Here is a 12,970-nt window from a genome sequence, read left to right on the forward strand (position 1 = left end):
ATGCTTGTTCACAGACTAGTATTTCCATAATCACCAATTCAATTTAGGTCAAGAAGTATAAACACCTACTATTCAAAAGTCCCTATACTTAATACTGTGACTACAAAGGCAAAAATTGCAGAACTCCATAGCCTCAAGAAGCTTGCCTTCTATTTATGCGTCATTGTAAATAACATATAACTTTCAAGTAGACAACATATAAGTACACATTTTTCAAGACAGGATAAGAATCATTACAATTTCCCAAAGGCATTGATTTGGATAGCTGGCTGTATATTTTTTAAGAATTTTCCCTTTACCCACCAAATAGCCATATCGGGTTATTTCTGTAATTGTAGGCCCTCAGCTTATCTAAAAATGCTGACTTTTTCATACTGATAAGTAAATACAACCCAAGTAATATTGTTTCATCCATGATTCATTCTCTCTCTCTCTCTCTCTCTCTCTCTCTCCCTTCCCCCTCTCCTTTCTCTCTCTCTCCTCTCTCTCACTTTCTCCTTCCTTTTCACTCCTCCTTTTTCAGCTAAGTAGCTTCTCTGTTGCCATTGCCTTTCACTGAGACCCATTCTCAAGGAAGATTATAAAAAAAAAAATACTGAGATATGGAATCGTTCATTTCACTATTTTGAGGTCTTAAACTGCACTGATTTTCTTATTGCTCACACATTTTAAACATATGCTTTTCAAATAAACTTAATAAGCAATTTAAATATATCCCTTAAAATTGATTAATCAATTTCATCATTTTAAGTGATGTATATATATATGCATATATACACATGCATATAAAATGAATGTTTTCTATGAGCTTAATTGCTATTTTCTATTGCCTAACTTAATAAAATGCTATAATGATTTATTTCATTTCTCAAGGAAAGTATTGCCACAACTTAGTAGAATTAAAGCATGGTGAAAACATCCATAGCAGTGGCATCTTGTGAAATCTTTGTGATGATTTTTACCAGATTGTCCACTGGAGAAATGTCTACCTAGATACAATTACCTTTTAACATTATAATTATCTTTGGTTCACTTGATATTCTATCTAGCACCTCTTAAGAAGTGTAACTAAACCATTTTAATGCTCTTAATACCTACTCACACCTGCTGAGTTAGTATTTTGCAGATACTCTCCTTCTGAACCTCCCTAGGGACCAGTAAAAACAGATCCATAACTGGAAGTCAAAACAAATTTTATTAAGCTGATGCCCTACTGAGAATATGCAAATGGATCATTCATAACAGGCTTTGCCTTGTTTGAAATGGTCCTTGGTTCTACTTTCCCCAGAGGCATATTTTAAAAGTGTGGATTTACAAGAGACACAACATAAAGCATCTCTTAGCATGATAGTAACACTATGGACTTACATGATATGAAAGAAATTTTAGTAAGATCATTGTGCTGAATAATTATGCCACCTTTTTGATGGCTAAGGAAAATAACAACTATAATTTTTGAAAGACCCTGAAATGTCCATATAAAAGCATAAAGCACAAGATTTCTTTCACAGGAGGAAAACAATCAAATGAAATCTAAAAATGAGGTAAAATGGAACAGAAACCTTCAATAATTTATATTCATTAGCTAGTTTAACTAGTTAGCTAACTGAACTATCAGAGATCTAGAAGGGAAAATAATTTAAAATCCAGAAAGAGAAGCAAAACAATGAATGAATGAATGCAAAAACAAAATGGAAGGAAAAGCAAATGAATAAAAAGTTAAATAAGTGCATTCATGGGTGGATGATTGGATGAATAAATAAATAAGTGATGATGATGAGGGCACTTATTTTATTCCAGGCATTTTCCTATGTATTTATAATTTTACAGATGAGGAAACTGAGGTAGGTTTAATGACTTATCCATAGTCACACCACTAGTATCTGAGTCTGGATTTGAACTCAAGAATTCTTTACTGTAATCCCTGTACTCCACTGGCAAGTAGCTTTCACTAAAGAAGATGGTTTATAATATCTCTCTAGGAGCTAAAATTCTTCCTTAACTGCTTCAAATGTGTGAATTCTTTCAAACTAGAAGAGAACAATGTTGGTTGGTTGGTTGTTGTCCTTCCTCTTGGAAGAGGACCAAAATGACATCATCATGATAAAGTGAAATTTCCGTGTGTCAGGTTGTGGCTGATCAGACCAATACAATCTCAAAATGCTCTGCCACAGGTTGGGCACAGATCGCCTGTGTGAACATTTGGGGTGGATATCCCAAATTTATGCATCCTGCATTTACTTTGTGCTGTCTCAATTCTGCTTTGCTCAAAGAGCACAGCACCCTTTCTCATGTGGGCACACCATACTAAGCAGTCCTGTGCCAGTGTCTGCTATGTTGCCCAGTCAAATCCAAAGTTCTTGAGAGAGACCTTGAGAGTGTCCTTGTATCGTTTCTTCTGGCCACCATGTGATTGCCTGCCCCATGCCAGTTCTCCATAAAATAGTCTTTTTGGCAAGCATACACTTTGCATTCAAACAATGTACCTAGCCCATCAGAGTTGCATTCTCTGAAGAACAGTTTGAATGCTTGGCAGTTCAGCTTGAGCAAGGATTTCAAGGCCTGATAACTCATCCTGCCAGGTGATCCTCAGAATCTTCATAAGACAGTTCACATGGAAGCAATTTAGTTTCCTGGCATGGCGCTGGTAGACTGTCCATGTTTCATAAGCATATAATAATGAAGTCAGCACAATGGTTCTGTAGACTTTCACTTTCATAATCAGTCTAATCCTCTTCTCTCTCAAACTTTTCTTTGGATGCTCCCAAACACTGAGCTAGCTCTGGCAATGCATGCATCAACCTCATTGTCAATGTGTACATCCCCGGAAAGTACACTACCAAGGTAAGTGAGTTTATCCACAGCATTCAAAACTTCTTCGTTTGTCGTAACCAGTGGTTCCATGTACGGATGGTGTGGTGATGGCTGATGGAGCACCTGTGCTTTCTTGGTGTTAATTATTAGGCCAAAATTAGCACAGGCAGCAGAGAATTGATTGGGGTGTAGGGTGTCTTTAGGGAGGATCAGTACCTTTGGTGTGATGGCTGCTGAGCCCTTTTCAGGGCTCCTTCCACCTTTGGTATCCACCTGTTCCACCTAACTCTCACTTTGTTAAAATGTACAAATTTAGTTATCAAGGAAACAAGAGAAAGAATTAGGAAAGAATCCTTCCCGACACTTTTGTGCCCAAAGTATTATGTTTACTCTCTTCTATCAATAGGGTTTAAATTGACTAATGCTTTAAATACTGACTGGACCTTTTCCCCATTGTATTTTTCATTGGAAGTTAGTTAAAACCTTTCAAAAAATGGCAGTGTCAGCACTTACACACTGGCTCTAAATTTTTAACTGTAAGCAAAAATTCTTCTTTTCTACTTTTCTGTGGTGTCATAAGATTGGGAAAAGGAAATGGAACTAAGGGAAAAAAAGCATCTTTTTGTTTTCAAGAGCAACTGATATACAATTGTCCTAACATTTATGTTTCTGTTTCTAAATGCATGCAGTACATATACGTACATACACACACACACACACACACACATATATATAAACACACATATGTATATATATATATATATACATATATATATATTCACATGCACATATACGTATATAAAAGATGAAATGGTGAAAGGGAAAAGAGAAAAAAAAATTAGGAAAACTTTTGTTGTGGAGAATATGCTTCTTTTAGACTCATTGAAGTTCCATGGGAACGTAACACCATTTTCATGTCAGTATTCTTTTAATTTTCATTGATATATGAAAATAGTATTGACTTCCCATTTATACTATTTTTCTCACTGTTTCCTAGGTTTACACCAATAATTTTCTTGAATGCTTTTAAAACATTATCATAAATGATAATTTAAAAATATTTTATTATGTTACTATCTAAGATTTAAATGGAGGAGAAAGGACAATATTAATTACTAAATGTTCTATTGTATAAAAGTTTTAAGAAAATGTAGCTTATTATATGTCAGTATTGTGTGTGTATAGGAGAGAGGAATCAGGTTCAGGGAAAGCAATAGGAATCCAAACTTTGACTTCACTGCTAAAGGAAATTTCCATTCAGGAAAGTCCATGTACCAATGCAGGTCAGTACAGGTTCTGTATTTTATAGTTATTAGATGTTTGTTTGAGTGATATGCTGAGATGTTAAATAACTGCCCCAGTGTCACACAGGCACTATGTATAGAACTAGCAGGGCACAATGGAAAGAAGGTTGTACTGCAAGTCAAGAAGACTGGAATTCAAAATAATCTTTATCACTTAGAAACCTGTGTGATCTTGGGAAAATCATTTAACCCATTTTGGCCTCAGTTTCCTCATACATATGATATAAGGGATGGACAAAATATTCTCTCAGTTTTCATATAGTCCTAAATCTGTTTTCCTGTGTCAAAAGTGGGATTTGAATCCAAATCTTCCTGACTCAGAGGTCAGGTTTCTATTCGCATTGGCTCTTACACAACTTTAGCTTACCTCTTAAAAATACAAAGCCAGAAAGAATCTCAAAACGGCAGCATTATTTAGTAGAAAGAGCTTGTGCCTTATCAGGAGACCTATGCTTAAGTCTTGACCTTGATACTTTTCAGGTACGTAATGTTAGTGAAGGCACTTGACTCAATTTTCTTAACACTAGAAAGAGAATAAAAATTTTAGTATTAATAATTTCCTTACTTGCATTCATAATATTTTTGTGAGGAAAATATTTGCAAATCATAAAATATTTTAAGAAAGTTAAAAATTTTTTAAATAAAATATAATTTTCTTCAGTTGTCATGCATTTATTTTTTTTGTCTCCTCTTGTGAATTTGATTTGATGATTTGTTCTAAACCTTGCTTTTTTTGAAATTCCTATTTTAATTTTAATTTAATGCTCTAGGATTGTATAAGTAAACTACCGTATCATCTGCAAAAAGGTAAGAATTTCATATATAGCAATTTTTTTTATAGAAAGAGAAGTATTTTGCCAAAGCTTTGATTTCTTTCTTTTATTCTCTCATATATGTATTGATACAAGCAGAGGTTATCTCATGTGATTGGAAACTGACTTCTCACTTTGACTTAGCCCCCATACCAGTTGATGAAATTTATTTCTGCTCTCTTTAGAACATACATTTACAGGCCTAATTCTTCCTTGACTTTGACTACTATTCTTTCTCCTGCTATGCAGCACTGCAAGCTCCAGTGCACTTATTGTCCTGGAAATTTCTGTATATATTTTCCTGGGTTATTCTCCTTTCCCATGTCCAAAGACTTGTAATTGTCTAACAAGACTAGGGGAAAAAAAAGACAATATGATTTCTCCCGAGATTTCTCAATCATAACTCTGCCTGGTGCTTTTCCTTTATCTCTGCTGGAGTTTCATTGAAATAGAGCTGGGCTGTACCACTTTTTCCTAATTTGTGATCTTTTCTGGTCCCCAAGTTTCTTTTAATGTTTTCAGGATGGCAATACAAAATTGATATTTCCTGTTATCAATTATTCTTTTTACAAAGCAAATATTTTGTATTATGCATATATATAGTATACATATACATATGCAGATACATACATATACATATATATGCATATATATGCATATTTCTTTTGATATGTCTTGTGTAAAAGCCATAACTCAGAGCATGTTATACTCATCATTTCCACTATATTTGTTACCATTGACATTTGGGACACATTCAACCTGCCTGTTCTCCAAAATGAAAAAAAAAAGAAAATAGTAGACAGCTATCATTTTATATTTAGTACAGTTCTCAGTTGCACAACTAAAAAAATATATGTTTTTGAAAAGAGACTGTAATATGTGAATAGCTGTTCCCTTCAAATATTTTCATTAAGGAGAGATGCGGTGTGCATAAACCATTCTTATAAAGATTTGGTCTCATTTTTGTAGATGAAAATTCATTGCTTTCAATTTACCAGCAGTTTTTTTTTAATTTCATTATTTTTATCATTATCCAATTAACTCAAAACAGAGGTCTTCTATGATTTTCCTCTTAACCTGCATATAGCCCAAAACCCCATTTTATTTTTCTTAGATGTCCTCTCAAGAGTCAGCATGTTCTACTCTTTAGATTTCCTGACATTATTCACTTCTGCTTGCTACCTATGTGAGCAATTCACTTAAATTTTCTGCTTATTAAGTAAAATTTCTGCTTCATCTAATGTCATATTCATCTTAGAATGATATATGCTCCTTTCTATTACTATTCATTAGTCACCAGAGAGAGAGAGCATATCTGACTCTTCTAAAACTTTATTCATGTCCTTATTTCCTGATATTAATGGAAGAAAATCTTTATAAAAATATTTTTCTGTTATATATTGCCAAGTTATTGACAAAACATTCAGGGAACATAGTATAAAGTCTTTTCAAAAGGAGATAAAAATATAGATATACAACCAATTGAGAAGTATTCTAAATATTTAATATCAAAGTTGTGTCTACATAAAAATAATTTAATGTCTATCAAATTGAAAGTGAGGAGATATCCATAAAGTTCCTTTCATCTTTAAATCTATGATCATGTGATCCTTTGTTTCAATTTCCTTAAAATAATGCTATGACATATGATAACAATTCAATAATAAATCAAAATAATAACAATAATAACACATTCAGATAACACTTAAAAATTTACAGTACTTTAGAAATATTGTCTACTTTTTTACTCACTACAGTCTTGAGAGAAAGATTCTATTATCCCTATTTTATAAAAGAAGACCATGAAGCAGAAAGTCAAGTGGTTTTTGCAGGGTCACACTGCTGGTACGTTTCTGAGTTGGTATTTGAAAACACATCTCCTATATCCAAGTAAAATCCCGTCTCTGTTGTGAAGGTTCATTCATTGTCATCCTTGTTGGTATTCCTGCAAATATTATAATTGGGAAAACGTTGATATTATAGAATGAGCATGAACTTTAGATCCATGGAATATGCATTTATATCTTACTTCTGATACTACCCCAGGACCTTCTATAAGACATTCAACTTCCCTGAGGATCTGTTTTTTCATATGCAGCAGATAGGTGATATGTGAGAGTGTGTAGTAAGTTCTTTATAGTCATCTGACTCCTAGTGACACCATTTTTATTTTTGGCAAATATATTGCTGTTTGCCATTTCCTTTTCCACTTCATTTTATACATGAGGAAACTGAGTTAATTGACTTGGCCAGGGTCACACAGGTAGGAAGTATCTAAGATCAGATTTGAATCTAGGAAGATGGGTCTGCCTAACTCCAGGTCCAGTACTTTATTCACAGTGCCACCAGCTGCCCCACAGAAAGAGTACTTCACTCGACTTAAGATCAGCTTTCAAATGCTCTCTCAGGCAATTTGTGGCTTTAAGATTGAGGCTAGTCACATCACCTCATTCAGTCTCAGAAAAAGGGATTAATAACAGCACCTTCCTTATTTATCATTTTTTTGGGGGGGAGGGGGATAGGTTGGGTTGTTTTCTTTTGGGTAGGAATCAAATGTAGTAGCATATATAAAAGTTTATTGTTTTTTTCTTTGCTACATTTTGCAAAAGACTTCCATATTTCTTTCTCTGAGAGTGGAAGGCATTTTGCCTTAGAAAACCACCACCGGGATTTTTTTTTAAATAAATTTTTGCGTTATTATGAAATTCCAAGTCTACCAGAAAAAACTTTCACACGCTGTGGTCATTGCCATGCACAAAGTTCTCCTGGTTCTGCTCCTTCCACTCAGCTTCAAATCATATAAGTCCTTCCAGGTCTCTCTGAAGTCTTCTTGTTCATTATTTCTTATGGCACAATAGTACTCCATTACATTCATATACCATAATTTATTCAGCCATTTCTCAATTGATGGGCATCCCCTTGACTTCCAGTTTTTGGCAACTACAAAGAGTGCTGCTATAAATATTTTTGTACATGTGGGATCCTTTCCCATTTTTATGATCTCTTGGGGATACAGTCCTAGTAGCAATATTGCTGGGTCAAAGGGTATGCACATTTTTGTAGCTCTTTGGGCATAGTTCCAAATTGCTCTCCAGAATCGTTGGATGAGCTCATAGATCCACCAACAATGAAAAAGTGTTCCAACTCTCCCACATCCTCTCCAGCATTTATCATTTTCTTGTTCTGTCATATTTGCCAATCTTATAGGTGTGATGTGGTACCTCAGAGTTGTTTTGATTTGCATCTCTCTAATCAATAGTGATTTAGAGCATTTTGTCATATGATTATAGATATCTTTTAATTTCTTTCTCTGAAAATTGCCTGTTCATATCCTTTGACCATTATCAATTGGGGAATGACTTGTATGGTTATACATTTGAGTCATATATTCTAGAAATGAAGCCTTCATCCCCGAGCTTAGGCATAAAAATTCTTTCCCAGTTTAATATATCACTCCGAATTTTGGTTGCATTGGGTTTGTTTGTGCAAAAACTTCTCAGTTTAATGTACTCAAAATTTTCCATCTTGCATTTCATAATGCTTTCTGTCTCTTCTTTAGTAAAAAATTCTTCCCTTCTACATAAATCTGATAAATACACTATTTTTTGCTTCTCCAGTTTATTCATGGTATCAAACTTTATACCTAAATCATGTACCCATTTGGACTTTATTCTTGTGTACGGTGTCAGGTATGGGTCTATGCCTAATTTCCACCACACTGTTATCCAGTTTTCCCAGCAATTTTTGTCAAACAGTGAGTTCTTATCCCAGAAGCTGGGGTCCTAGGGTTTATCAAACAGGAGGTTGCTATATTCCTTGCCTACTGTGTCTGGAGTGCGAAGTCCATTGCACTTGTCTGCCTCTCTGTTTCTTAGCCAATACCAAGTGGTTTTGGTAATTGCTGCTTTATAGTACGATTTGAAGTCTGGTAGCGCTAGGCCACCTTCCCAAGCATTTCTTTTCATTAGTCCCTTTGATATTCTGGACTTTTTGTTCTTCCAAATGAATTTTGATATTATTTTATCCAGCCCTAGAAAATAATTATATGATAGTTTATTTAGTATGGCACTAAATAAGTAAATTAATTTAGGTAGAATTGGCATTTTTATTATATTAGCACGGCCTACCCATGAGCAACTGATATTTTTCCACTTACTTAAATCGGACTTTCTTTGTGCAAAAAGTGTCTTGTAATTGTGTTCGTATAATCCCTGGGTTTGTTTTGGCAGGTAAACTCCTAAGTATTTTATAGTGTCTACCCGAGCTTTAAATGGGATTTTTCTTTCTATCTCTTGCTGTTGGACTTTGTTGCTAATATGTAGAAATGCTGAAGATTTGTGTGGGTTTATTTTGTAACCTGCAACTTTGCCAAAGTTGTTTATTATTTCAAGTAGTTTTTTACTTGAATCTCTGGGATTCTCTAAGTAAATCATCATATCATCTGCAAAGAGTGATAACTTAGTTTCTTCTTTGGTTATTTTTATTCCTTCAATATCTTTATCTTGTCTAATTGCTACAGCTAATATTTCTAGTACCCCTGATACTATTGGGAATGCATCTAGCTTATCCCCATTGCATATAATGCTTGCTGAAGGTTTTAGATAGATACTGCTTATTATTTTATAGAAAGTTCTCTTTATTGCTGTGTTCTCCAGTGTTTTTAATAGGAATGGGTGTTGTATTTTGTCAAAAGCTTTTTCTGCATCTATTGAGATAATCATGTGGTTTTTATTACCTTTGTTGTTGATGTGATCAATAATGCTAATAGTTTTCCTAATATTGTACTAGCCCTGCATTCCTGGAATGAATCCTACCTGATCATAATGTATTAATCTCATGATAAGATGCTGTATTCATTTTGCTAAAATCTTATTTAAAATTTTTGCATCTATATTCATTAGGGAAATTGGTCTATAATTTTCTTTCTCTGTTTTGTCTCTTCATGGTTTGGGTATCAAAACGATATTTGTATCATAGAAAGAATTTGGGAGGACTCCTTCTTCCCTAATTTTCAAAAATAGTCTAAAAATGTTGGAATTAACTCTTCTTTAGATGTTTGACAGAATTCACTTGTGAATCCATCTGGCCCTGGAGATTTTTTCCTAGGGAGTTCATTGATGGCTTGTTCAATTTCTTTTTCTGAGATGGGGTTCTTTAAGTATTCAACTTCCTCTTCTGTTGATCTGGGCAATTTGTATTTTTTAAAATATTCATCCATCTCGTTTAGATTATCGAATTTGTGGGCATAAAGTTGGGCAAAGTAATTTCTAATTATTGTTTTGATTCCCTCCTCTTTGGAGGTGAGTTCACCCCTTTCATTTTTAATATTAGTAATTTGATTTTCTTCTTTCTTTTTCTTAATTAAATTGACCAAAGGTTTATCAATTTTATTGGTTTTTTCATAAAACCAACTAATGATTTTATTTATTAATTCAGTAGTTTTCTTAATTTCAATTTTATTAATCTCTCCTTTGGTTTTCAGTATTTCTAATTTGGTATTTACTTGGGATTTTCAACTTGTTCTTTTTCTAGTTTTTCAGCTGCATACCCAAGTGATTGATCTCCTCTTTCTCTATTTTCTTTATGCAGGCATTCAAAGATATAAGACTTCCCCTAAGAACTGCTTTTGCAGTATCCCATAAGATTTGGTATGTTGTCTCATTATTGTCATTCTCTTGAATGAAACTGTTGATTGTTTGTCTGATTTCTTCTTTAACCCATTCCTTCTTTAGGATCAGATTATTTAGTTTCCAATTGATTTTTGGTTTCTCTTTCCATGGCCTTTTATTACATGTAATTTTTATTGCATTATGATTTGAGAAGGATACATTAATTATCTCTACCTTTCTACACTGGATTGTGAGATTTTTATGTCCTGGTACATGATCAATTTTTGTAAATGTTCCATATACTGCTGAGAAAAGATATATTCCTTTCTATTCCCATTCAATTTTCTCCAATGATCTATTATAGCTACCTTATCCAGAGTTTTATTTACTTCTTAACCTCTTTCTCCTTTATTTTGAGGTTAGATTTATCGAGTTCAGACAGGGGGAAGTTGCGGTCCTCCACTAGTATAGTTTTGCTGTCAATTTCTTCCTTCAACTCCCCCAACCTCCCCTCTAAGAATCTGGATGCTATACCACTTGGAGCATGCATGTTTAGTAACGATATTGCTTCACTGTCTCTGGTGCCTTTTAGCAGGATATAGTTTCCACCCTTATCCCTTTTGATTAGATCTATTTCTGCTTTTGCTTTGTCTGAGATTAGGATTGCTAGTCCTGCCTTTCTTACATCAGTTGAAGCACAATATATTCTGCTCCATCCTTTGACCTTTAACCTATGTGTATCCCACCATTTCAAATGTGTTTCTTGTAAGCAGCATATTGTTGGATTATGGCTTTTAATCCATTCTGCTATCCATCTCTGTTTTATGGGAGAATTCATTACATTCACATTGGCAGTTATGATTATAATCTGTGTATTTCCCTCCATCCTATTTCCTACCATTTGTACTTTTAGCTCTCCTGTCTCCCTTCCCCTCCTCAATAGTATTCACTTTTCACCACCTCCTCCTGCATCCTTCCCTTCTTTGTTTTAGCCCCCCTCCCTTTTGCTCCCCTTTACTCTTATTGCTTCTTCCCTCCCTTTTAGCATCCCTCCCCTTTCTTCCCCCTTCCCCTCCTACTGCCTATAGAGCTAATTAGGGGTATCTACGTAAGTTTATTGTTCCCTCCTTTAAACAAATTGGATGAGAGAACCTCTCAAACAATGCTCATCTCCCTTCCCTCTTTCCCTCTACTATAATTTTGTACTTCTTCTTGTGATATAATTTGCCATTTTCTGCTTCCTCCTTTTCATACCTCCTATTACAATCCCTTCTCATACTTAAATCATATTTTTTGACATGACATCATTTACTTTATACCCATTGCCTCTATGTATATCCCTTTTATCATAATAGCTGCACAGTTCTCAAGATTAACAGGTATCATCTTCCCTTATAGGGAGGCAAACTGTTTGCACTAATTGAGTAACAAGTTTTGTTTTTGTTTTTTCCACCTTGTTTACCTTTTTATGATTCTCTTGAGACCTGCATATGAAGATCAAATTGTCTATTGCGTTCTGACGTTTTGGTCGGGAAGCTCTGAAAATCCCTTATTATGTTGAATAACTTTCTCCTTGCCTGAAATGTTATGCTGAACTTTGCTGGGTGGTTGATCCTTGGTTGAAGTCCCAACTCCTTTGCCTTATGGAATATTGGGTTCCAATTATTTAGATCTTTTAATGTAGAACCTGCAAGGTGCTGTGTGATCCTGACTGTATCTCCTTGATATTTGAATTGTTTCTTTCTGGCTGCTTGTAGTATTTTCTCCTTCACTTGATAGCTCTGGAATTTGGCAACAATATTTCTTGGGATTTTGAGTTTAGGATCCCTTTCGGGAGGGGAATGGTGGATTCTTTTGATGACTATTTTGCCCTCTGAATCTAGCACTTCTGGGCAGTTTTCCTTGATGATTTCCTGGAAGATATTGTCCAGACTCTTTTCTTCATCATGGTTTCTGGCAGGCTAATAATTCTTAAATTTTCTCTCCTGGATCTATTTTCCAGGTCAGTTGTTTTTCCAATTAAATATTTTACATTTTCTTCTATCTTTTCATTATTTAGATTTTGTTTGACTGATTCTTGCTATCTCATTGAGTCATTAGTTTCTACTTGCCCAATTCTAATCTTTATCATATTGTTTTCTTCAGTTAACTTTTGCATCTCCTTTTCCATCTGACCAATTTTTCCCTTAAGGAGCTATTTTCTCCAGTTAATTTTTGTACTTCCTTTTCCATTCGACCAATTTCCCAGTTAGGTTTTGTGCTTCCTTTTTCATTTGACCAATTTCCCAATTAAGTTTTGGGTTTCCTTTTCCATTTGATCAACTCCTCCTTTTAGGAATTATTTTCTCCAGTTAATTTTTGAACTTCATTTTTCATTTGTTCAATTTTCCTTTCAAAGTGATGTTCTCATCAGTGAATTCATTTTTTATAA

Source organism: Notamacropus eugenii, chromosome 4, assembly GCF_028372415.1.
Source record: "Notamacropus eugenii isolate mMacEug1 chromosome 4, mMacEug1.pri_v2, whole genome shotgun sequence".
NCBI classification, from domain to species: domain Eukaryota; kingdom Metazoa; phylum Chordata; class Mammalia; order Diprotodontia; family Macropodidae; genus Notamacropus; species Notamacropus eugenii.